Raw genomic sequence first — 25652 nt, 5'->3', positions numbered from 1 at the left:
ATTTGTTCATGGTCCTTACCGTGCCGGTAAAGAGAACCAGTCACACAATTACAGTCCACTCAACTCTCTAGGCATTAAAGCAAGGAAGCATACCAAACTCGTGAGAATACACAGGAAAAACCAAAAATTTCAACAGCAAATATCAGCAATTGTCCATGGTGATACAATTTTCTTGGTGATACCAGCGATTTTATATTCGAAACAACAACAACTGATACATTTTTGGTGGTACCTTTTGGAAACATCCAACAATATTTAAATCACATTCGATTATCCGGATCAACACTTTGATAAAAGGTACGTGGTTTAAAAATATTCCGTGCTAGGTAGGGTTTTCTTTTAATTTCACTTTTACTAAAATTTCAAAATAAAATTAAAAATTACAAAGTGACTTTATATTAAACAGTGCAAGTGATTTTTTGTTCGTGAAGTGAGAAGTCTTATTTTGTGCAAAAATAGGACAAAATGCGCTTAACGCAGTTATTTAAAGTTTGTGCAACACGCGTTGTGACTATCCGGAACAATCCCCCACCAGCGGTAAGATTTTCCGGACACAGCTCAAGGTAGCACAACACTGCTCTAAAAGGTTAACATAACCTCAAACACCGCTTTGCGCCACTTTTCTATTTTCACATTTGCAGGATTTATCTGAAAAAATTCATTTAATCCACAGCACAAAAATTCCATTTGTTAAGGTTACTTATTCAGAAACCTGTAAATTTAATTTAGGCGCACATTTAATCAAATAAAATTTTTTCTCACATACAAATCACTTGCACTTATTTACACGGGCAATACGTTTGCAATTTAGTTTGTTGCTATAGCACAAAGTGCACTTAGTGTAATACACACATATTGTTGTTGTTGTTTGGGTGGCCAATAGCCTTACTCCTGGCACAATTATTTAAAAAAAAAAAAACTGAAGAATTATTATTCTCACTTGCGGCAATATACAAATCAGTTTTGACTGATCTAATTTGGTTATATAAAAGTTCACATTCCTTGGTTAAATTACCAAAAAGCCCATAACAAGCGTACATATATTTTTTTCTTCTTCCACTGACACCATTTTTGCACTAGCCATTATTTATTGGCTTAGACAATTCAGTAGCAATTCTGCATTAGCACTTTCCTTAACATTTACGTGGGTGCGCGCCGTTGCCACCACGAAATTGTACTTATCCCACTTGGCACATAAGCCTCTGTACAGTCCTTTTCACGTTAGCCATACCTTATCGGCTTACATCAATTGGTAAATTTGTGCACACATACGCATACACCAAATACTTTCACTTGTCACATTATAACTTCCAAGTTCTGTCCTTTGGCGACATTTTCCACTCACTACTCTCTGCAAAGGCAATTTCTGTATAAACTTTTGGGTTTTTATTTTTATCCACAATGGAGACCTATACACGCCAAGCAGATGCAGTGACGGAGTATGAAAATGACTTCAACGACATGTCACCTTCACAACACAGTAAACACTCCCTAATATACCAAAGGGATGAGTTAAAAACTCTGTGGGAAGCTACGAAGGTGACATACGAAAAGCTCTTAGGTTCATCAGAGCTTGATTCAAAGGACTTATCGGCTATCAAGAAGAAGCATAAAATGTGCTATTTCAGCTTCCTAAAGTGTCAGGCGACAATAGCTGAGCTTTTGGAAAATTTTGAAAAGAAAGATAAGAAAGTAGATGTCTCAGATAATATGGAATATCATGTGCGCCTGCCAGCACGTGATACGGATATTTTCAAAGGTGACTATATTTGATGTATATTGGAACGATTTTCCGTCATCCCTTGTCAAATTTGGTTTTGAGACAAACCGGTTTCGGCGTTGTGCCATCATCAGTGTCGATTTTCGTTCTGATCTGTTGTTGTCATTTGTCCTGTATTTATAGTTCGTAGGTATATGAGCAGGTATTGTCAAATTGATGCTTGTGTATATTTAGTTATGTGTATGTGCTGTGTGTTCGTTCAGAACCGAGGGTGGTTTACTAATCGATTTGTGTGGCTGACTGGGGTAGGTAGAAATCTGTGATTTTAGTCGTTTGACCTTCTTTGTCGGTTTTTTGTTTTGGTGTGTTAATTGTTTTGTGTTTATTTGTTGTTGTGTGTTTGTCTGTTGTACCTGTGTTATTAAGTCGTTTCCTGTAAACAAGTTTTAAAGGCTCGAATATTGTGTCAGAAATTGTGTTTATCTGTTCGTTTATTATTCTACCGTCGAATGTTTTCTGTTTGTAGATTTCCATGTTTTCGAGTACGTTGAGACGTCGGCCCTTTTCTTGTATGTGAAGAACCCTAACTGTTTTATTGATGTTTGCTGGGGAACATTCATTCTCGACCATGTGATTCGCGAAGTTAGACTCGGGTATAATGTTTGGATTGCGTATTTTTTTGTTGTAATCTCTAATATGTTCTCTGAACCTCATTCTTATTTGCCGTCCTGTTTGTCCTATGTAACCATGCTGGCATCCGCAGGTAAGCTTGTATACGCCGTGGCTGCTAAACGGATCCTCTGTGTTAATGTTAGTTCTTAGTTTTCGCCCTAGATTGTTCGATGTTTTGACAAAGATAAGTGACTATATTTCATGGCCGTCTTTTAGGGATATGTTCACTGCAATATATATTAATAATAGTAAACTCCATGCAGTGCAAAAACTATACTATTTAAGGCAAAAAACTCAAGGGGAGGCCAAAGAGATAGTGGAACGGTGTTCCTTAACAACAGACGGTTTCGATACAGCGTGGAAAAATTTATGTGACCGATACGAAAACAAACGTATCTTGGTCAATGCCCAATTAAAAATTCTTTTTAGTTTAAAAGCAGTTGAGAGCGAATGCGGTAGCTCCATTAAAAAACTGCAACGTGAAATAAACAATTGTATCTCAGCGCTTCAATGTCACAAGACTGACATATCAAACTGGGATGCAATTCTAACGTATTTGTGCTCCACAAAACTGCCAGAAACGACACTGGCTCTATGGGAACAACCCATAGAAAATAAAACAGAAATTTCAAAATGGGCAGATATGGATAAATTCTTATCCAGCAGATTCCAAACGTTGGAAACTGTCGTAGATATAAGAGGGGATACGGTTTCAAAACCCTCTAAGCCACATGCTTCTCGTTCCTCGGCAGATACATCGTCGAAACGATTAGGGTCCTACCAGGCAAGTGCAACAGTAGCCAAACCTACGTGTAAGATGTGCAAAAGTCCTGCACATCGAATTTCAAAGTGTGAAAAGTTCTTACGTTTAACACCCAATAAACGGTTTGAACAAATTAAGAGCAGCCGTGGGTGCATAAACTGCCTTTCTGCTGGCCATTCGGTGACAAAGTGCACCAGTCAAATGAACTGTGCCACATGTCATTTAAGACATCATACGCTGCTTCATATTTCGAATCAGCCAAAACCAACAAATACTCCTGACACTATAGGAGCATCTACCTCACGGGAAGCTCAAATACGACGCAATGCTGAAAGAGAAAACGCTCCGATTAATAATGTGAACTCATGTTTCGCAAACACAAATAAAGGGGTATTACTAGGGACAGCTTAGGTCAATATTCGTTTTAATGGTGTTGACTATTCGGCGAGAGCCCTAATAGACTCGGGATCTGAATGTTCATTCATTACCGAGAAACTAAAGCGCAGAATTAATCTGCCATCCAAACGCCTGCATGCCCAAGTTTCGGGCATCAGTAATACAATGTCTGCACAAGTAAAAGAAGCGTGCAACATACAATTGCGGTCACCAACAGACCCATTAATCGAGATCAATACGATCATGCTGGTTTTACCACAATTAACAGGGAATCTTCCAACTTGCCAAATAAACGCAATGACTAGGCAAGCATTCCCTGACTTAGTACTGGCTGACAAAAGATTCTTTGTCAATGAGCCAGTCGACTTAATTCTGGGCGGAGACATATACCCCCAAATTATGCTAGGCGGTATCAGGAAGGACGTGCTAAACACATTAATAGCACAGGAAACGGTGTTCGGCTGGATTTTGACAGGCCGGACAGATGCGGTTGATACAAATAAGACCCTAGTTTCGTATTTCAATGAGGTCACTTTAGATAAACAATTGGCGGCTTTTTGGGAGATAGAGGAAATTCCAAAGAAAAGGAGCATCAATAACGATGACACTTACTGCGAGGAGCTATACAAATCCACAACAGTTCGGAACAACGATGGCAAATACGTAGTCTCCTTACCCTTTAGGAAAGAGTTTAACTTAGGCCCCTCATTAAGAAGTGCGTGCTCTCAATTCTATCGCAACGAGACACGACTTGCGAAAAACCCAGTCCTTCAAACGGAATACAATAGAGTTGTATCCGAATATGAAAATTTAGGGCACACGAAACAAATAGGCAATATTTCGCCAGACTGAAATGACTGTTACTTCCTACCTCACCATGCTGTTATAAAGGACGGAAGTACAACGACAAAAGTCAAGAGTCGTATTTAATGCATCTTGTCCTACCACTAATGGCAAAAGTCTAAATGATGCCTTATATCCAGGTCCGATTCTTCAATCCGACCTGACAATTCTTATACTACGTTGGCGGCTGTTCAAATACGTATTTAACAGCGACATAGAGAAAATGTATCGCCAAATATGGGTCAATGAAGACCAAACAAAATATCAGCGAATCATATTTCGCAAATGCCCCAAAAACCCAATTAACATTTATTAATTGAAAACGGTAACCTTTGGGGTTAATTGTGCTCCGTATCTTGCGATTCGAACGCTGCACCAACTAGCTGATGACGTGCAGACATCGCATCCAATGGCAGCAGATATACTGCGAAATTGCATGTACGTTGATGACGTACTCGCCGGTGGACACAGCATCGAAATTGCAATCAAGGCAAGGGACGAAATATCATTGGCATTGCAATCGGCAGGTTTCCCGTTGCGAAAATGGACGTCCAGCTGCAAGAAAATCCTACAGGGTATACCGAAGCAACACCTATTAAGCGAGGATTTTCTTGAGTTTGAAGACACCAGCATGGTAAAAGCACTCGGTATCAGGTGGAACGCCCATTTCGACTACTTTTACTTCACAGCGAAACCCTTTGACAATAACCACGCCGTAACAAAAAGGTCAATACTTTCTGCGATCGCAAAACTTTTCGACCCTCTTGGCTGGCTGGCACCAGTCGTAATTGTAGCCAAAATAATAATGCAAAATATTTGGTTGGAAGGGACAGGCTGGGATGAAGATGTGTCTGAAACTACTCTACATCGGTGGCAATCATTCATGAAGGACTACGAAAAGATCAACGATATACGCATACCGCGATGGGTTCACTACACATTGAAGGACAATGTCGAAATACATGGATTCAGCGATGCCTCGGAAAAAGCATATGCCGCCACTGTTTTCCTGAGGGTACAAACATAGGATCAAGTCTTCACCAACCTGTTGATGGCCAAAACGAGAGTAGCCCCGGTCAAAACCATATCATTGCCACGACTGGAACTCTGCGGCGCAGTCCTACTCGCAGAAATTATAGAGTCGGCCATAGAAAATATGCAACTTTCAAACATTAAAGTAACCCTTTGGACAGATTCTACTATAGTACTGGCATGGATCCGAAAACCACCATGTTCGTGGTCAACGTTTGTGGCACATCGAATAACTAAAATCATCGATAAAGTAGGAGGCAAGGTATGGCGGCACGTAGACTCCGCGTCAAATCCTGCAGATTTGGCGAGCAGAGGCCTCTACGCTTCGGATCTAATCGACAATTTTTCGTGGTGGCAGGGACCTTCTTGGTTACAAGAAGACAACGAAAATTGGCCAACACAAGAAGAAGATTACAATACGAATATGGAGGAAAAGAGGGTGAAAGTTCATACAACTTCGGTCAAAAATAACTTTGATATTCTAGATAGGTTTTCCGATTTACCAAGGGCTTTGCGGGTTATATCCTATATTCTTCGGCTTTTCCAGAATACGCACCCAAAAACTAAATCCTCCTTCAAAAGGGATTCTCATTCGATCGCTCCTGACGAAATAGAAAAAACAACACGAAGATTGATAACAATATGCCAGAGGCAACATTATCAAGAAGAGTACGCAAATTTGAAGTGAGGAAAACTAATAAATGGGAAGAGTGAGATTTTACCCCTGAACCCATATATAGATGAAGAAGGCATCATTCGAACTGGGGGGCGGACTGGGACATCGAAAGACATGTCCCATAATGAAAGTCATCCCATTATTCTTCCTTATACTTGCAGGTTATCCAGACTTATAGTCCAATCCTCTCACGAGACCACCCTGCATGGAGGAAACCAGCTGATGCTACGTCATATCCGCACTCAGTACTGGATCCCACGTGTTAAAATAATGATACGGTCTGTTATCCACAACTGTAAGGTCTGTACTATTTACAGGAAGCGGACACAAACGCAACTTATGGGGATCCTTCCGAAGGAGCGCACCACCTTTTCTAGGGCCTTCACCAACACTGGGGTAGATTTCGCGGGACCATTCGATATAAAATCCTACCGAGGGAGGGGATGTCGAATTTCAAAAGGATATGTTTGCCTGTTCGTCTGCTTTTCGACGAAAGCCATCCATCTGGAAGCGACAAACGACCTTAGTACCGGGTCCTTCCTAGCTGCCTTCGCCAGATTTGTATCCAGACGAGCCTGTCCGAAAAACGTTTACTCCGACAATGGTACTAACTTTGTCGGAGCTTCGCGATCGTTACGATCTGAGTTTAAGGCATTTCTGCGTGAAGCAAGGGACGGAACATTGAATAAATATAGCCATCACACTTTAGAATGGCATTTTATACCGCCAAGCGCTCCTCACATGGGAGGTTTGTGGGAAGCGGGGGTAAAAAGTTTTAAGACACACTTTAAAAAATCGCGTCCGACCATAAATATACTTTAGAAGAGTTTCAACCCTCTTATGTCGAATTGAGGCCTGCCTCAACTCGAGACCTCTAAGTCCCTCATCTAACGACCCTTCCGACCTGGAGCCGCTTACTCCAGGCCATTTTCTCGTAGGCGGGCATCTTTTAGCTCCACCTGAACTCGATTGTAGTGAAAACCCTGCCCCCATTGTAAACCGATGGCAAAAGATGAAAGCCCTTCATCAGACCTTTTGCAAAAGATGGAAATCGGAATATCTCACCGAGATCCAGAAAAGGTATAAATGGAAACATCCACAATCCAACTTAAAACCCGAGGACCTAGTCGTCATCAAGGAGGATAACCTACAACCGAACGAGTGGAAAATGGGGAGAGTCGTCAACACACATCCAGGTTCCGATAACCGTGTACGTGTTGTTGACGTTAATACAATTAAGGGACAAATTAGCAGACCAATCGCGAAACTGGTACTACTTCCGCCCAACGACAATCAAAATGAACTGTAATAGTCCACATTCCTCCATCCCAAATAACCCAGCTCTCGTTCACCCCGAACGAGGCCAACAAACCAATAACCCAGCTCTCGTTCCCCAGAACGAGGCCAACAGAACCCTAACTCAGATATACTGTCTGCCACATAATACCTTTTCCAACCATTGCGTGGGTGCGCCGCTGCCACCACGCAATTGTTCAAAAATAGTTTAGTATCGCAAGGAATCCCAAAGAAATTTATTCATATCATTTCATTATATCAGGACAGGGAAAATAAATTTTAATCGTTTTGGAATAATATTTGACTGCCTTTCACAGTCATTTTCATAGAGAATTAGGTTTCAAATCTCTTAAAAGACATCGTAGCCGGACAAGCTTACGTCCGCGATGGAAAATGTATCCAATGAAAATCGACAGTACGGCCATTAATAAAACTCGGTGGTATAACCAGCTTATTGTAAAAACAAAAAAACAAAAAAAAAATTGTCTTCTAATTCGGGAACCTTATTTCTGAAATTTTGATGTTGCTTTTCCCGGGGGCGAACCCAAGGCATGCGGTGTGGTAGGCGGGGCACGCTATCATCACACCACGGTGGCCGCATTCAAATTCGCCAAAATATTATTGGTATGGATAAATTTGAACGTTTTTCACAGATTTGAGTTCATCGACATGTTCTTCTGGTACTTGTGCAATCCCAGTAAATGTAATTTCTTTTCGACGCTAATGAGAGTACCACCCTTAACATCAGCACGTGTTTTGTCTGTAACTTCCATCACAAATTCAATAGGGTCTGCAGAACGTTCCTCACCCACCAATTTATTGAGGATAGCTAAAACCACAGTAGCACCCAAACTATCAATATTTGAAAGGAAGCAATATTCACGTCCTTCATCGGTAGCTTTCTTTAATAAACCAGAATTGCGAAACGTATCATAAAAGTCACCGTGACCAGGTGGATACCCAGCATCAATATCGTTCTCAACATTGAAATCTCTGGCAACTGGTAAAAAATGATTCACGGCTTATGCGCGGAAAGCAACTCTGATTGATTGTAAGACTTTGAACCCGAAAGCCTGTATATTCCTACGATCTTTTTTGTGTATCTTAGTCGGTATTGAATGAGTCAATAAGAACTAGCGGCACATTGGCATCATAGGCTTAAATTCTCAATTTGTTGTACTGTCAGATCAACAAACGTTAGATAGGAGCTTACGGATATAACACTTTTGGAGCCACGACAACCCATTCGACACGACAACCCATCGTGCCATCTCCCTTAGTAGCTCTAGACGCGTTTCCGCGGGACCAGTGCGCAGCAGACGATCCAAGTCCTTGTCAAGCCATTGCAGTGCACCCCGCTGGGTCACCACCGTGGAACTCTTTCGAATCGGATGACGCTTGGGTGTCCGCGAACCTTAGCTTCATGGGGGGCATTCGACATTTCTTAGTAGTTTATGCGGTAATATTTATTCGAAATAGAGTATGATTTTTTTTTCGTTTAAACTTATTTCCATAAGATTATTGTCACCACACTTCCTGTTTTTAGATTTTGTGCGAAATGTACAACGGCAAGAGCGTTTCGAAAACACGACAATCAAGTAAACTGCGCCACTACCCAAACCCGAGAGCCAAAACCTTTTCACTGCTTCCGTCAAATTCACAGTACTACAGGGATCAAAGAAGGGACAAGGCTGACCTGGAGGAATTCAATTAGGGTGTTATAATTGAAAATTTGATTCCAAACAAAAATTTTTTAATCAAAAAACATATCAGTTTACAAACAATAAACCGTGGGATATACAAGTTGATTTTTATAACTCTCTTTTGTATTGGAGTGAAGGTATAATGCTCGCTATATGCTATGCTATGCGGAAAGCGATTAATGTGTTTATATAAATAGCTTCAAACTTGCATGGCACTATGGCCACCTTTACGTATGAAATAATACTCTTGGGTTCCCATTTTTATATTATAGCTTCACTGCCACCCTCTCGTGAGTCATCATTCGATTACAGCGGTTATTCATTGTTGTAGACACTACATTCTTTTAATATTTATAACTATTCTGATAGTTATTAATGTTGTAACAATTAAAACACTTAAATAGGGTTGTAGGAACTTTGCTGGGGAGTATAGCTAACAGCACTAGAAGTAGTATTCTCACAAATCAGTTAATTAACATAATCCAATAAATCCAAGTCATTATGAGGTAAACGATCATTAAGTGTAGTCTTCTTGCAATTCACTATCACTCGTTTCTATAGTTTGGTTGATTTTTGTACTTTCCGACTTCATATCAACACCAATGGTGCGCAGTAGACGCAGAGCTACTAATCTGTCAGTGTTTAATCTTTCAATTCTTACCTTTATTTACCTCAGGGCAGACATTTTGGTGCCGTAAAACAATAGTAATGACCACCTCGTAGATTGAAATGCAACCAGGTCTTCGGCATTCTAAATTTAAAGAGCAAATATTAATAAATTCAGTGTTAATCTAGTGCTCCAGTTACTAACTTCACCTATTGCTTTGTTGTTTTGCCTGCCGCCAATTAGTATCAGATGGCCTCCGAAACAAAAAAAAAACGTTGCCGATTCAAACCTCGGCCCATTCATGCCACAAATCGTCAGTTTTGTTGTACTGAAAGGTGGCGCTGGACGGTCCACCCCAAAATTGAACGCCAGAAATACTGGCTCTGCTTTGCGCAAACTTGTACCTCTGAGGAATACAGTTTTACGGATTTAAGGAAAATTAAGCCACGATACTGCTTCCAATGCTACGACGTGGCAACCCGGCGATGGTTGAATATTTTCAATAATAAAATTCTTATCAAAATACGTGCATCGTAAACACGAAATTAATCCCGAAAGCCTTTGTTTACGTGCAGAGGCATCAGAGGCCAAATGCAAGGATATAAGATGATCTTTACACCCATATTGTTGATATGTTGACAGCAATGTGGCTTGCACGTTAATGACACTACGGCAATCCCACTCGCCGTGCGTATTGGTTTCACACACAATTTAGGCACCAATGTTCCTTTTGGCTTCCTGTGGCACTGCCGCAATGATGTCAACCAAACGTGCCGAACTTTCCAAACCGTATTTTGAGGAAATACGTGCCTTAAGGCGGTTGAAATTGGCATCCTTTTTATCCTGAAAAGAAAAGAAAAATTAATTAATAAAAAGTCAAATTACGCATTTCAGAAACTATACTCACCGCGTGTTTTATATGAGTGCCATTTTTTTTCATTCAGGAAGTGAGAAATTGTAGAAAACGTCAAAATCTCTACATTTAATGTCTGACTGTCAATGACTATTGCAATGCAAACGTTAGGCCTCATGCGCAAGCATATCGCGCACTACACATCACGCACTACACGTCATGCACTACATGCCGCACTACACGTTATGCACTACACGCTGCAGTACACGCCATGCACTACACGCTGCAGTACACGTCACGCACTACAATACTTAATTCCACGAATCTCAACATTAGAACGAATCTCAACATTATACACGTCAAAAATAATGTTGAATGGTGGAAGTGCAACTCTGTAATACTTTTTCAGCCAGGTTTTTAACCGTTCCGTGTGGTGGCAGGCCACTTGTTGTAAAAACAAAGTTCACCACAAATCAAAAATAAATCTTTAGGACTACTTCGGCGACATCTACCGACATAAAATAAATTATAAAATCCCCACAAAAATTTGGTCACAAAACCTAATCACGCCCATGCAAATGTGACTAGGAATATAACCTATGACCGTAAAATGACCAGTCAAATGACGTGGAATGACTAAAGCACCAGCCACATCGCATGGATACGTGCTAAAGCCGTTTTTTCTTCGTTTCCCTGCGCGCATAAGTATTTAATTATGGTCCTTGTTATTTAAATTAAATTTTTATTTCAATAAAATGTTTTTTTTGGATAATATGTTAGAGATAATTTTTTTTTTTTTTTTCAAATTAAATTTTTATTTCAATAAAATGTTTTTTTTTTTGGATAATATGTTAGAGATAATTTTTTTTTGGTTACGCCACCCAAACAACATTCCGCCAACCTCAATTTGGGCATGATCAATGATATCAATATTCTTTCAGATCATGACCCGCTATCAAACTTTACTGGCCAAGTCAGAGGGAGGCGCAACGCGTTTCGACGTCGCTTGCCAGCTCTGCGGCAGGGACCATAGTCTCCGAATCTGTCCCGAATATCGGAAAAAATCTCCAGAAGAGAGGTTGCGGGCAGTGCTTCTATATAAGTACTGTCCGAACTGTCTGTCACCCTTCCACCGGGTAAACAAGTGTAGCAGCAAGTATCGCTGTAAGAGGTGCCAAGAGAAGCACCACACCACGCTTCATTTAGATAAGCGTCGGCCGGTATGCGACGAGACAGCCACAAATGGCGACGACAATACGTCCGACGACGCGTTGTCAATCAACCTGTCGGGACCAGCTAAATCCTGGGCTCAGCAGGTGGAGGAGGAAGAAATGGAGGAGGAGAGAGCAAAGGCAGAGGAAGAAAGAAGTAAAACGGAGACAACAAGACCGTCAACGGCCAACCATGGGATGCGCAGTTTCCGGCCGCTGTTACAGCATGAAAGAAGCGCGGCGAAAGCAAACAAACGTCGAAACGAACGAGACAACTGGCGGCACCGCGTCATTGGACTCCAAGGAGGCCCGACCAAGTCGTCCAAACGCGGCAGACAGCAGCGGCGGGATAAATCAACGCCATACCATTCTGACGCCCAAAATATGCAAGCACTATCGCGTGGTACACCGGAAGGCTTCCGAACCGGCCGGCTGCTCCCAGCCACTCCAGCGCCCATAATGTGGTCTTTCGTGCCCATTGCGCCGACGGCCATCGTACGCGTCGAATCGCGTGGGCACCTACCCTTGGTACGTGCGATCATTGATCCCTGCGCCGCCAGCACCATAGTCGATGCAGAGCTGGTACGCGATTTGCAGTTAGAGCGCCAAGGACCAGGGCAATGCACACTTATTCTGCGCGGCAAGTTCGGGTCAACGACTCATGTCACTACCCAAGCCGCCGTGGTCAACGGCCACTATCGGTTGAGTCCGCCATCCAATTTGGATCCAAAGGTTGCCGTTCCATTCGAATTTATGCGGCTTGCAGATCCGCAGTTCTACCGCTCATCGCCAGTTCGTCTTACACTCGGCGCTGATCTATACGCCGAACTGATGGTGAGCGGAACGCCAGCAACAACAGATGGCGGTCTCCTGACCCAACCAACCGTATTCGGGCTGGTAGTCTCAGGAGCCTGCCAAAAATAGGAGTTGTTTCATAAAAATAAGTAATTACAGCACGGGATTTAAAACCACGTACGTGTATTTAATAACATCTTTTCTTTTTCCACAGGAGAGCGAAACGTGAGGTCAACCATCTGGCGTGCAGTGCTTGCAGTCCGCATCTGCACTGCCTTCTTTCATTAGCGCCTTACTGGACGTGCGATCGCGTGTCATCCCTTTCTTTTTAATGTTTTCTTTGTTGCTTACGGCAAGGGGCCGGTATGTTTAGGCCACAGGCCTAAATATATCTCCCCCCCCCCCCCCCTTGTAACATAATTTTCTTCGTTTACTACCACCCACATATGCTTGTGATTACTAATACACACAGCCATGTGTGAGTGGTAGTACGCATGTATCTTAGATTTTTACCGCTGTGAGCCCGCGGTATAGCAACTTTGTTGCCGGGAAACCCAACGAAGGAGCTGTATCTCGGGTTCATCGGCTCATGTCGCAAAGAGGCTCGCCCTCTTTTGATCCAGCAGCCAGCAAAGGTACACGTAATCACACGTCCACGTAAGTGCAAATTTTCATAATTATTATTACATATATCATTTTCCACAACATTTGTTAAACCCTTTCTTAACACTTGTTGTATTTATATAAATAAAAGCACACTGTGAATTCCTTTTTATTAATCCGAAATCTTTTTGGTGTTTTTATTTTTCTTCCCTTTTTTTCGCCTAACTAATCTTTAACAAATACGTGGGTGCGCGCCGTTGCCACCACGCATTTGTTCACAGCATGTTTGCCAGTTCTATTTGCGACCTATTTTGGCAGTTTGCATGATCCTTATCATCTGGAGTTTGCTGTCGTCATTAACGTCATTGAGTTAATCATATTGTCGCCCTTCCCATGTCCTTGCATGCCCATGGCCGTTCTAATTGTGCCATCATGCGCCTGCATCTGTCCAGCTATCTATAAGTTATTAAAAACCAAAATCAATATACGTCGGGCAACGAGAGTACTGCACAGCCTGCTTTAGATGACTACGGCAGTTGGACAGATTTGGGTGCTGTTGTATCTGACTCTCCATTTGGCTCAACAATTGGCAAAAAAGGCTAATTGCCAGCTGTCAACGTCATCTTGCCGATTTTTATGCCGTTGGAGAAAAAATATACCTCCTTGCTTTGAACCACAGACGCGGTTTTGGGCCATAGTGTGCCAAAGGATAAGAACAGGGGGAGGGGGGGTGAAATTAATATTCAGACGCACACTTCAAAATCCCAGAGAAAACAGCATCTTTTTAAAATTTTGCCAATCGAAAGAGGTTACTTATTATCTCCAACAACACAAAAATCAGCAAGTTCTGTGGCAGATTGGGGATCTGCGTTAGGATTGTGTTGACCTCGTTCGGGTTGATCGAGAGCTGGGTTACGGGGTTTGTTATAACGGTTGGGAGTTACAAGTCTCCCCATCCTCACTGGAGGGTGGTAGTAGGACCAATTTCGTGATTGGTCTGGTGGTTTGTCCCCTTGCCGTATCCAGTTCGACAACTCGAACTCGGTTATCGGGGCCATAGTGAAGATTGGCTATCCGACCTAGTCTCCATTCGTTGGGGGGAGATTATCCTCCTTAATGACGACTTGGTCCCCCGGTTTGAGATTTGATTGTGGATGCTTCCACTTAACGCGCTTCTGCAATTCGGTGAGATACTCCGTTTTCCACCGCTTGCAGAAGGTTTGATGCAGCGCCTTAAGTTTTTCCCATCGATTGACGAGTGAAGCGCGATTCTCGCTGACGTCAATCTCGGGTGGCGCTAGTAGGTAACCGGGGGTAAGTGGCTCCAGGTTGGACGGGTCATTTGAAGATGGGCTTAGGGGTCGGGAGTTGAGACAGGATTCAATCCTACACAGGAGGGTGCTAAACTCCTCGAGAGTAAATTTATGATCCGATGCGATCTTTTTGAAATGAGTTTTGAAACTCTTGACTCCCGCTTCCCACAGCCCGCCCATATGAGGAGCAGCTGCTGGTATGAAATGCCATGTCAAGGTTTGGTGGGCATATTTAGCGAGGGTTTGGTTGCGCGCATCAACGAGGAAGGCCTTGAACTCTGAGCGGAGAGCCCTCGACGCACCGACAAAGTTCGTCCCATTGTCGGAATAGAGGTTTTTCGGGCATCCTCGTCTGGCGACAAACCGACTAAACGCTGCTAGAAACGCGGCGGTGCTGAGGTCGCTAGTCGCCTCTAAGTGGATCGCATTAGTCGCAAAGCAGACGAATAGGCAGACGTAACCCTTGGACATGCGGCATCCTCGTCCGCTGTAAGACTTGATGTCAAACGGTCCGGCAAAATCTACCCCTGTGTTGGTAAATGCCCGAGAAAAGGTGGTGCGTTCCGCAGGGAGAATTCCCATGGGTTGCGTCGGGGAACGTTTCCGAAATAGCGTACAGGCCTTGCAGTTGCGGATGATGGATCGGATCATGTTTTTGAGCCGAGGTATCCAATACTGCGTGCGTAGGAGCCGCAGCATTAGTTGGTTTCCGCCATGTATGGAAATGGTGTGGACAAACTGGACTAGGATACGGGTGAGTCGGCAGGCGTAAGGGAGGATTATCGGGTGACGCTCGTCGACGGGAACGTCTCTGGATGCGTTGAGACGACCCCCCACCCGAAGTACATTATCTTCGTCGATAAAGGGGTTTAGAGAGAGAATCTCGCTTTTGGTCGCGATGGGTTTCCTAGTTCTCAGAGAGCTTATTTCTTCGGCATAGTGGTTGGTTTGGGATATCCTGATGAGGCGGCTAGTCGTAGCCTTAATTTCGTCAGGCGAAATCTGGTGCGACTCTGCTTTAAAGAACGTTTTTGTTTTTGGATGAGTTCTATTCGAGAATCTTATAATGTAGGAGATTACCCGCAACGCCCTTGATAGATCGAAAAACCGATCAAGAATATCCTCGCTATTGTTGATGTTCGTTGCTGCATGCACTTGTACTCATTTTTCTTCGATGTTTGTGTGGTACTCCTGTTCGCCTTGAGATGGCCATTTCGCTTTGCCTTCTTAAAGCCAAGAAGGTCCCTGCCACCACAAAGAGTTGTCGACTAGGTCCGTGGCTGGAAGTCCTCTGCTGACTAAGTCCGCTGGATTTTATGCGGACTCGACATGATGCCATGCTTTCGTTCCTACCTTCTCCACGATTTTTGTCACCCTGTGAGCTACAAATGTTGACCAGGAACACGGGGGTTTTCGAATCCATGCTAGGATGATGGTCGAATCTGTCCATAGGTGAATGTTAAATGTGCCTAAGTGCAGGTTCTCCATCACATTTTCCAAAGTCTCAGCCAGCAAGACAGCACCGCATAACTCCAATCTTGGTAGTGAAATTGTTTTTACTGGTGCCACCCTCGTTTTTGCCATGAGTAGGCTAACGTAGATCCTATCGTGGATCTTAGCTCGCGTGTAAACCGTAGCAGCGTAGGCTTTTTCGGACGCGTCACAGAAGCCGTGAATTTCGATATCGTTAGTTGGTGTGAAGTACACCCACCGAGGTATACGAATCCGGTTAATGGCGGGGTACTCGCATAAAGGTTTGCCACCGATCTAAAGTGATTACGGATACCGGTTCATTCCAATCCATCCTGTCCAGCCAAATGTTCTGCATTAATAACTTGGCTACAATGATAACTGGGGCCAGACAGCCTAAAGGATCAAAGAGTTTGGCGATGGCAGATAGGATCACCCTCTTTGTTAAGATGTCCTGGTTGTCGGAATGCGCGTTCCAACGGATGCCTAGCGTTTTTACCATGCTCGCGTCCTCGAACTCCAGAAAGTCTTCCGTAAGCCTGTGAGGTTTGGGTATGCCCTGCAGTATCCTACTGCAATTAGATGTCTACTTTCGCAGAGGGAATCCTGCTGACTTTAATGCAGCTGTGATTTCATCGCGAGCCGTGATTGCTGCCTCGATGCTATGCCCCCTTGCAAGGACGTCATCGACGTACATACTGTTTCGCAAGATGTGCGCTGCGGTTGGAAGAGATACCTCGACGTCATCTGCAAGTTGATGTAGGGTTTTGATCGCTAGATAGGGGGCACAGTTGACCCCAAAGGTTACCGTGTTGAGCTCATACACGCTGACAGGGTCCTCTGCTATGAGTCGAAAGACTATTCTTTGGTATTGAGTTTGATTTTCCTTTACCCAGATTTGCCTGTACATCTTCTCAATGTCGCTGTTGATGGAGTAGTGTTGTTAAGTCGGTTTGAAGTACTGGGCCGGTGTGTAGAACATCGTTCAGGCTTGTGCCATTGGATGTCGGATACGACCCTTACTTTAGTCGTTGTGCTTTCTTCTTTGATCACCGCATGATGCGGCAAGAAATAGCCATCAGTTGATTGTGGTGGTACTACGGTGTGCACCTTAGACATGTGCCCTAACGTGACGTATTCTGTCAGTACCCTATTGTATTCCGTCTGTAGGGCCGGTGTCTTGGCTAGGCGTGTCTCGTTCCGATAGAACTGAGAACAGACGCTCTTGAGAGATAGGCCCCAACAGACGGTTTTTGGGAAGCATTGTTTGAATGGAAGGGCGACGGTATATCTTCCATCTGAATTCCTTTCCGTTGTGTTTTTATATAGTGCCTCGCAATAGACATTATCTTCGGTCAGGGCCTTTTTTGTAGGTACGTTTTCAAGTTCCCAGAAAGCGGCTAGCTGCTTGTCTAGGCTAATTTCATTGAAAAAGGATACCCGCGTATTGGTTGGGTGAGGTGCATCTGCACGACCGGTTAAAATCCAACCGCAGACGGTTTCTTGGGCGAGAAGTGTATTTAGAACGTTCTTCCGTATACCGTTTAGTATTATCTGCGGATAAATGTTGCCTCCAAGTATGAGATCGACTGGTTCATTAATGAAGAACCTCTTATCCGCCAGAATCAGATCCGGGAACGCTTGCCGAGTCGTTGCGCTCACTTGGCAAGTCGGAAAGTCCCCTGTTAATTGAGGCAGGACTAGGGCCACTGTATTGATGCTTACCAAGGGGTCTGTAAGCGAACCTAAGTAAATCGAACATGATTCCTTTACCTGTGCAGATGGTGTATTGTTTATTCCTGACACTTGCACATGCAAACGTTTGGACGGAAGGTTTATTCGCTTTTTTAGTCTTTCTGTTATGAAAGAGCAATCGGACCCAGAGTCTATCAGCGCTCTGGCGGAAAATTTCACTCCGTTGTAGATTATATTAACCCGCGCCGTTCCTAATAACACCCCTTTTGTTGTGTTAGCATGACACGAAGTGACGTTGTTAGTATTATCTTGTCTTTTATCAGACTCCATCCTTGCCTGTTGTGAGGTTGAAGGCGTGTTGTCGGTGGCGTTTTAAGTCGACCTTTGAGGCGTTGTCTTTTGTTGTGCTGTCGGGAGATGGAGCAAGGTATTGTGCCTTGCGTGACACGTGCTGCAGTTGAATGGGCTGGTGCATCGTGTTACGGTGTGTCCACCCGACAGACAATTCAGACAATAACTACTGCTTTTTACAAACTCGATTTTTCCTGACTTAGAAAACCTACGGAATTTTTGGCAATTTCGTAATTTGTGCTCCATACTGTTGCACATCTTACATGCCGATTTTGGTACGCTGGCTTGGTAAACCCCAAGTTTCGTAGAATTTTCCCTAGAGTTCGAGTTTTGACTTTTGGGTGCTTTTGTGGTTTTGTTACCCCTAAGATCAGAAACCGTCTCTAATGTCTGGAAGCGATTGGACAGGAATTTGTCCATATCCTCCCATTTCGGGATATCTGTTTTTCGTTCTACGGTCTGTTCCCAACGAGCCAGGGAGTTTTGTGGAGCATAAGTAAGTTATAATTGCATCCCAATTTGTGATGTCAATATTATGACATTGTAGCGCAGAAATGCAATTGTTGATCTCACGTTGCAATTTTTTAATTGATGTTTTGTTTGTTTGTTTGTTTGTTTGCTTTCTTTATTTTCTTATAAACATTTATAATTATACAGTATTACAATATAAGTTAATAATTAAATAAGAAAATGGATAATGACATTAAATACTCATATTATGAGTAGTGGAAATGCCATTTCTTCCATTCGGTATTCGCTTTTTTAAAATGCTTGTGGGGCGCATTACAATAAAAAGGTACAATATATAAGATAATCATGAGTAGAGAGATACAATGATACAACTATTATAAATTCAAACAATAATTAAAGATATTAAGTTATATTTTTTTTTTACTATAAAAGTACATCAGATCTTAATAAACAATAAAGAATTATGAGATAGGACGCAGCAGAATTTCTATCTCCTCATGATTGACAACAAGAAGCCATTTCTTCACTTCCCTCAGAAACGCTGGTAAGTTTCCAATAAGCTGTATCCCAGCAGGTAGTTTATGGTATAGTTTACACGAGACAACGGTGTAGAAGTTACGAAAAAGTGTGGTGCGAAATCTAGGAACTCTTACTAGAGGTAGCAATGCCCTTCTTAGATTGTGAATGTTGTATATCGGACTTTGTGCATACCCGCTCCTGTTCCACACTCCTGCTCGACTGCCGTCAGATAATAAAAGTTTTAGTTGTGTGTTGACGAGGATACGTTTATTTTCGTACCTGTCGCTTAGATTTTTCCAGGCGGTTGCAAAACCCTCGTTTGTTATGAGCACCTGCCCACTATTTCTTTTGCCTCCCCTTGCGTTTTTTGTTTCAAATAGTATAATTTCTCGACATCTTTCAGATCAGTATTGTGGATGTAAATGACCGTGAACATATCTCTAAAGGCTGGCCAGGAAAGGTAGTCGCCTTTAAATACATCGGTGTCGCAAGGCGGCAGCCGCATTTTATGTCCACGGCGCGAAGAGTCTTCATCCTTTGCTTCATCTTTTGCCGGCTGTGGGGTGATAGCTTCGGCTTCAGCCGCCACAGCAGACATGCATTTCAGGTAGCATGCGAAGCAACTTTTATTCTTTCTTCTTAGCGAGCTGAGTTCCTCTTTGGACAGCTCAGGATTGCTGAGAAGACCTTCATATGTGGACTCGGTCTTCTTCCATAGTGCCCTTAGCTCCTCTTGCAGTAGTGCAAGGGTGTGCTTGTTCCGGGATTCGGCCGGGGCAGAGTTGAAATCTTGTTCAAACTCCACTATGGAATCAGCCAATCTAATATAAGTCTCCATTGATTTTATTAATCTGAATATTTTGTTTCTTTGAAGGTGTCGAGTTTGAAGGCAAAAGACTTAGTGGCGTTGTCGGTGTGTATTCGACCGCAGCAAAAATTATAAGAGTGTTTTGTATTTTAACGTAGTAAATAAGTAAAATCTTTAAAAACACACGGATTGAAATTCTGGTCGGATTGAATGTGTTAACACAGATAGCAATCTTATGTGAATTTAGTGATAAGCAAAAATTTGAATCAGATGTAAATCTTGACGTGAATGTAATGTGTGGCCAGTGATATGAACCACTTATAGAGAGATCCTGACGAGGATTTAATGTGTCAACAGTGATATAGAAATAAATCCTGACGAGGATTTAGTGTGTATGTAGTAAGATGTGATGCTAATGGATGTGTTTGATGATGTGATTTTGATGCGATGAATCGACTGTATAATGTGATGATTTTATGGCTGTATGAGTGATAATGGACTGTATGATGATGTGATCTCGATATTATGATTTACTGGACTGTATGTGTGTGTGAATGTTGTGTGAGATGACGAGTTGGTCGGCTATATTGGTTTGTTTTCTCGCTGGTTTTGATGATTTTAATGTTGTTATTTAATAATTTAATCCAATGCAAAGTTTGCGTAATATCCTGTGTAATATGTCTCTTGAACTCTGGGATTTTTTCTCGGCGCGTAAGGACTAAATGTTTGCGGGGGGAATGTGGCACCCGTGTCGAGGGGCGCGATCGCACGCAAATAAAAGAAATAAAAAAGAAGAGTTAGGTAGATAACAATATTTATTCACTTTATCAAGAATGGAAAATGCAATATTAGATATACGAGATAGAATAATTTATTCACATTACAAATGACCAAACTCCAATTTATGAACGTGATTTACTTGCCGAGAGTAAGGAAAGTTATGAAATTAATTCACTGCACAATTCGCAATACACTTGGCAAGTTAACACGTACGAAAATTACTAATGCGAATATTAATTGAAATGACAATCTCAAATTCGCACTATTAATTAAAATGACACTTTCAAATTACTCGGGCAAAATTATTAAACGGAAAATGTGGAAAAGATTTGGCTCTATACTACTCACCTGGGGCTAGCTGCTGGCTCGTGAACGTTCCAAAATAGAAGGAAAAAGCCAAGACCGCGAACAAGTCCGCGGCACCTGCAGATAGCTAACTTTCGTTGAGTTTTTCCCCTTCAAAGTTAAAATAATTAATGTGCGTGTTAAGGTGGCCCGAAATATTTAGGCTGGTGGCCTAAACATCCTGGAATGTGTTTGTATGAAATGGGTATCAAATGGAAGATATTAAAGATTATTTTAAAAGGGAGTGGGCCATAGTTCTATATGTGGATGCCATTTCGGGATATCGCTATAAAGGTGGACCAGGGGTGACTCCAGAATGTGTTTATACGATGTGGGTATCAAATAAAAGGTGGTTATAAGTATTTTAAAAGGGAGTGGTCCTTAGTCTATAGATGGACGCCTTTTCGAGATGTCGCCATAAAGGTGGACCAGGGGTAACTCTAGAATGCGTTTGTACGATATGGGTATCAAATGAAAGGCGTTAGCGAGTATTTTAAAAGGAAGTGAGCCTTAGTTCTATAGGTGGACGCATTTTCGGGATATCGCCATAAAGGTGGACCAGGGGTGACTCTAGAATTTGTTTGTACGTTATGGGTATGACACGAAAGATGTTAGTGAGTACTTTAAAAGGGGGTGGGCCTTAGTTCTATAGGTGGACGTCTTTTCCAGATATCGCCATAACGGTGGACAAGGGATGACTTTAGAATGTGTTTGTATGATATGGGTATCAAATGAAAGGTGCTAATGATTATTTTAAAAGGAAGCGGGCCTTAGTTCTATAGGTGGACACCTTTTCGAGAAATCGCCATAAAGGTGGAACAGGGGTGACTCTAGAATATTGTAACGAATTTACAGCAAATCCTGTTATTTGGAACCTTCTGCTAAGTTCGAATCACTAAACTGTTGAAAAAATAACGCCAATATTTAATAATGCAAAATGGCCTTTGTTAAAGTACTTCACAATAAATAACTCTACTATTGCCCGACAGATAACGTGCTTAATCGAAATTGATTCCAGCGGCTCTACTGTTCATGCCTTTTATACTCTTTGATTTCCTCGTTGCATCTTCTAGCCGCTTCTGTTCTAGAATCTACTAGTTGGTTATCTGCTATAATTATAACTATAGATGTACGTGTATAGCTCTCATATGCGCGTGTGTTTGTGAGCGACGCTTCCACAAACAATTATAATTGCATATCTCAGATACGATATCAGCATGATTGAATTATTGATGTGACTTAAATCACTGCTTAGCATCGGCTTAGAGATGATAGTAGCCCTTAGTGTTGCTAATATTCATCACACTGCCCTCCACCTAAATCTGATCGTCCCGATCAGACAAATCTCTCGATTTAAACGCTGCCAGCCTTTCCACATGAACCACTTTCGTTTTGGTTCGTGGTTTGCCAATGGTTTGTATGCGGTACACTACATCGTTGATCCGTTTTACAACTTTGTATGGGCCTTCCCAATTACACTACAATTTCGGGGAAAAACCTTTTTTTCGTTGTGGTAGTAGTTGTAGTGCAGCAACTTTATCTTCAGCACTTCAGTTGTTCACTGCTACGGTCTTCTCAAACTGAATCTTAAACACCTGGAAAGGAACAGAACCGTCAAAGGATGGTGTTTTTACCTTCGGATTGGTTGCTGAAACAGCTGGGCGATTTAGTTGTAATTCCTGGATCCTATCTTTCAAAGCATCCATATCTGCCTCTATTTTATCTTGTCGACCCCTGAAACCTTCATGAAACTGGGTTAGTTTTTCTTCCATATGCGCTTCCAGTTTCGATGATGATGATTTCGATGACTTCCTGCTCTTCTAGTTCTGTGGAGATCTGAGATGATATCTGTGCTGAAATTTGTGCCGACATTTCGGAAATACGCGTCTCCTGTGCTTCAATCTTAGATGTTATGCGTGTTTCTTGCGATTCTAGTTGAGATGGCATTTGTGACGACATTTCTGAAATGCGTGCCTCCTGTGATTCCAGTTGGGATGCCATATATGTCTTCTGCACTTCCAGTTGGGATGCCATATATGTCTTCTGTTCTTCGAGCTGTGTTTCCATCCTGGATGTAATCTGTGTCGACATTTCTGACATTTGCGACGACATTGATGTTACTGTCGATGTTTGTGCAGATATTGCAGCCAAAATCATGTTTAAGTCTGTGCTCGTAACTGTCTGCGATGTTTCGATTTTCTCTTAAATTTTTGTTGTTGTCTCGTCCCCATCAGGATAAAAGAAAAACTCGTCCACATCAATTCCCTGCGACTCCATTACCTCTCGTAGCCGTGCTTGACGTTCGATCTTATTGCCGGTTGTATTTAATCCACGGTTCTCCAACTCCTTTTTCAGTTGCTGGATCTTCAATTCACTGAACTTTGCCATGTCCTTGTTGTCCTCTGGAATTTATTCAACAATTCCTCTTCTGACACCAATTGTAACAAATTTACTTGCAAATCCTCTTATTTGCAATCTTCTGCTAAGTTCGAATCACTAAACTGTTGAATAAATAACTCCAATATTGAATAATTGAAAAATGGCCTTTATTAAAGTACTTCACAATAACACTTATACTTTGCAACTAGCTGGCTTAGTAACCAAACTGATTGCTAGCTCAATTGAAACTCTACTATTGCCCGCCAGGTTGCGTGGTTAATCAATAACTGCTTGATAGCTCAACTCAAACTGAATTCCAGCGCCGACCGATTTCGCCCATTTTCACAGAACACAGTTATCGTCATAGAATCTATGCCCCTACCAAAGGATTGGTATATTTTTGTTCGACTTATGGCATTAAAAGTATTCTAGACAAATTAAATGAAATTTTGAAATTCTATTTTATTTTTGTATTTTGTTGCACCATATCATTACTGGAGTTGAATGTTGACATAATTTACTTATATACTGTAAAGATATTAAATTTTTTGTTAAAATTTGACTTAAAATTTTTTTTTTAAGTGGGCGTGTTCTTCATCCGACTTTTAAATTTCCTTCTTTTAAAAGTGGGCGGTGCCACGCCCATTGTCCAAGATTTTACTAATTTTATATTCTGCGTCATAAGGTCAACCCACCTACCAAGTTTCAGCGCTTTATCCATCTATGGTAATGAATTATCGCATTTTTTTGGTTGTTCGATATCGAAAAGTGGGCGTGGTTATAGTCCAATATCGCTCATTTTAAATAGCGATCTGAGGGGAGTGCCCAGAAACCTACATACCAAATTGCACCAAGATACCTCAAAATGTACTCAAGTTATCGTGTTAACGGGCAGACGGACGGAAGAACGGACGGATGGACATGGCTCAATCAAATTTTTTTCCGATACTAATGATTTTGATATATGGAAGTCTATATCTATCCCGATTCCTTTATACCTGTACAACCAACCGTTATCCAATCAAAGTTAATATACTCTGTGTGCAAAGCACGCTGAATATAAAAAGTAATGTAATAAACTTGAATAATAGCCGAACGCTACTTGCCACAATTAACTTGCGTCGTATTCTATAAATATATATATATATATATATATATATATATATATATATATATATATAAACGCTTACATGCACATATATTTCCCTTTCCCAGCGGACCAAGTTTGATAATTTTGCGAGACTCGCAAAATGCTCAGAATTGTGCTCATATGTGAACAAAAGAAGACAGAAACTTTATTTTTAACAAAGAGCGATAGAAAATTTATTTATCGCATATCACTCGCTTAATGTTTGCAGGAATTCTTGCAAGTGAGCAAAGAACGATGCTCATTTTTGGTGCGCAAAACACTTTCTTATGAGCTTTGCAACATGTGTTTTGTGACAAAAACCAAAATGCAGAAAAAATAACGGTTCATAATTTCGTATATAGCGTTATTTCTTCTATCGATGCGCAGCGCAAATAAGAAATAAAACAATTTTTTAGTTCTATGATATCCGTTAAAGTGAGTACTTGAAAGCTGTGTTTGAAAATTATTTAATATTTATTACACGTAAACAAATACTGTGCAAAGTAAGTATAATCGCCTCAAGTGCCCTTCAAATGTATTTAATAAAGGGGAATACAACGGGAAACGGAACAACTGAAAAATTCGCTCATCCTATTTCTTATGGTCATTTTGCAATATCCTTTTTGATACTTATATAATATTGTTTCCGTCTCGGGAAAAATATTCTAATTTGAGTCGAAAATATTTAATCCGACTAAGCAGAAGTATCAAAAAAAGCCTATAAAAAATAGTGCTTAATATTCGCTAGCTTTATTTGCTGCGACTATCGTAAACAATACTTTCACTGCCACAAACTTAACGACATATGAATCATATTGCTGTCGTTTTCAGTTGCGCTTGGGAGAGTTTTATCCGGTTAAATATCGCAAATCGCTCAAATGTGGTATCATTTGTGAGCATTTGGTCTGCTGGGTTTCAATTGTCATGCTTCTGGTTTGTGTGTATGTACATATGCAAGTTAACAGTACACTTCCCACAGTGCCCTTAAGCTGCCGGGCAAGGCACAAAATTTGCTGGATGGTTACCATAGCAACGGGTAGTTGTATGCGTATCGGGTGATTGTTGCTTGCCCGGCCACCACACAAGCAGAAAGCATCAAGCGCCATTTGTATTGCAAATTCGTAGTATGCGGACGTATGTCACCGGATGGCGATTTTTTATTGCTTGTAACTGCAGTTGTTTTGGCGGAAAAAAGAAAAAAAAAAAGAAAAAATTGTGGATG

General features: G+C 41.8%; 1 protein-coding gene and 1 pseudogene across 3 annotated transcripts in view; one reads left to right on the top strand and one right to left on the bottom strand.

Annotated features, from left to right (window-relative positions):
* The window catches only part of Cad96Ca (tyrosine kinase receptor Cad96Ca), a 2297709-nt gene that overhangs the window by 2166947 nt on the left and 105110 nt on the right, over window positions 1-25652 (top strand). The window lies entirely within an intron of this gene.
* Window positions 7980-8823, bottom strand: LOC137238746 (UTP--glucose-1-phosphate uridylyltransferase pseudogene; annotated as a pseudogene).

Source organism: Eurosta solidaginis, chromosome 1 (assembly GCF_040869045.1).
Source record: "Eurosta solidaginis isolate ZX-2024a chromosome 1, ASM4086904v1, whole genome shotgun sequence".
Taxonomy (NCBI): Eukaryota; Metazoa; Arthropoda; class Insecta; order Diptera; family Tephritidae; genus Eurosta; species Eurosta solidaginis.
Note: the sequence above shows the minus strand (reverse complement) of the source record. Positions and strands in the feature narration are given on the sequence as shown.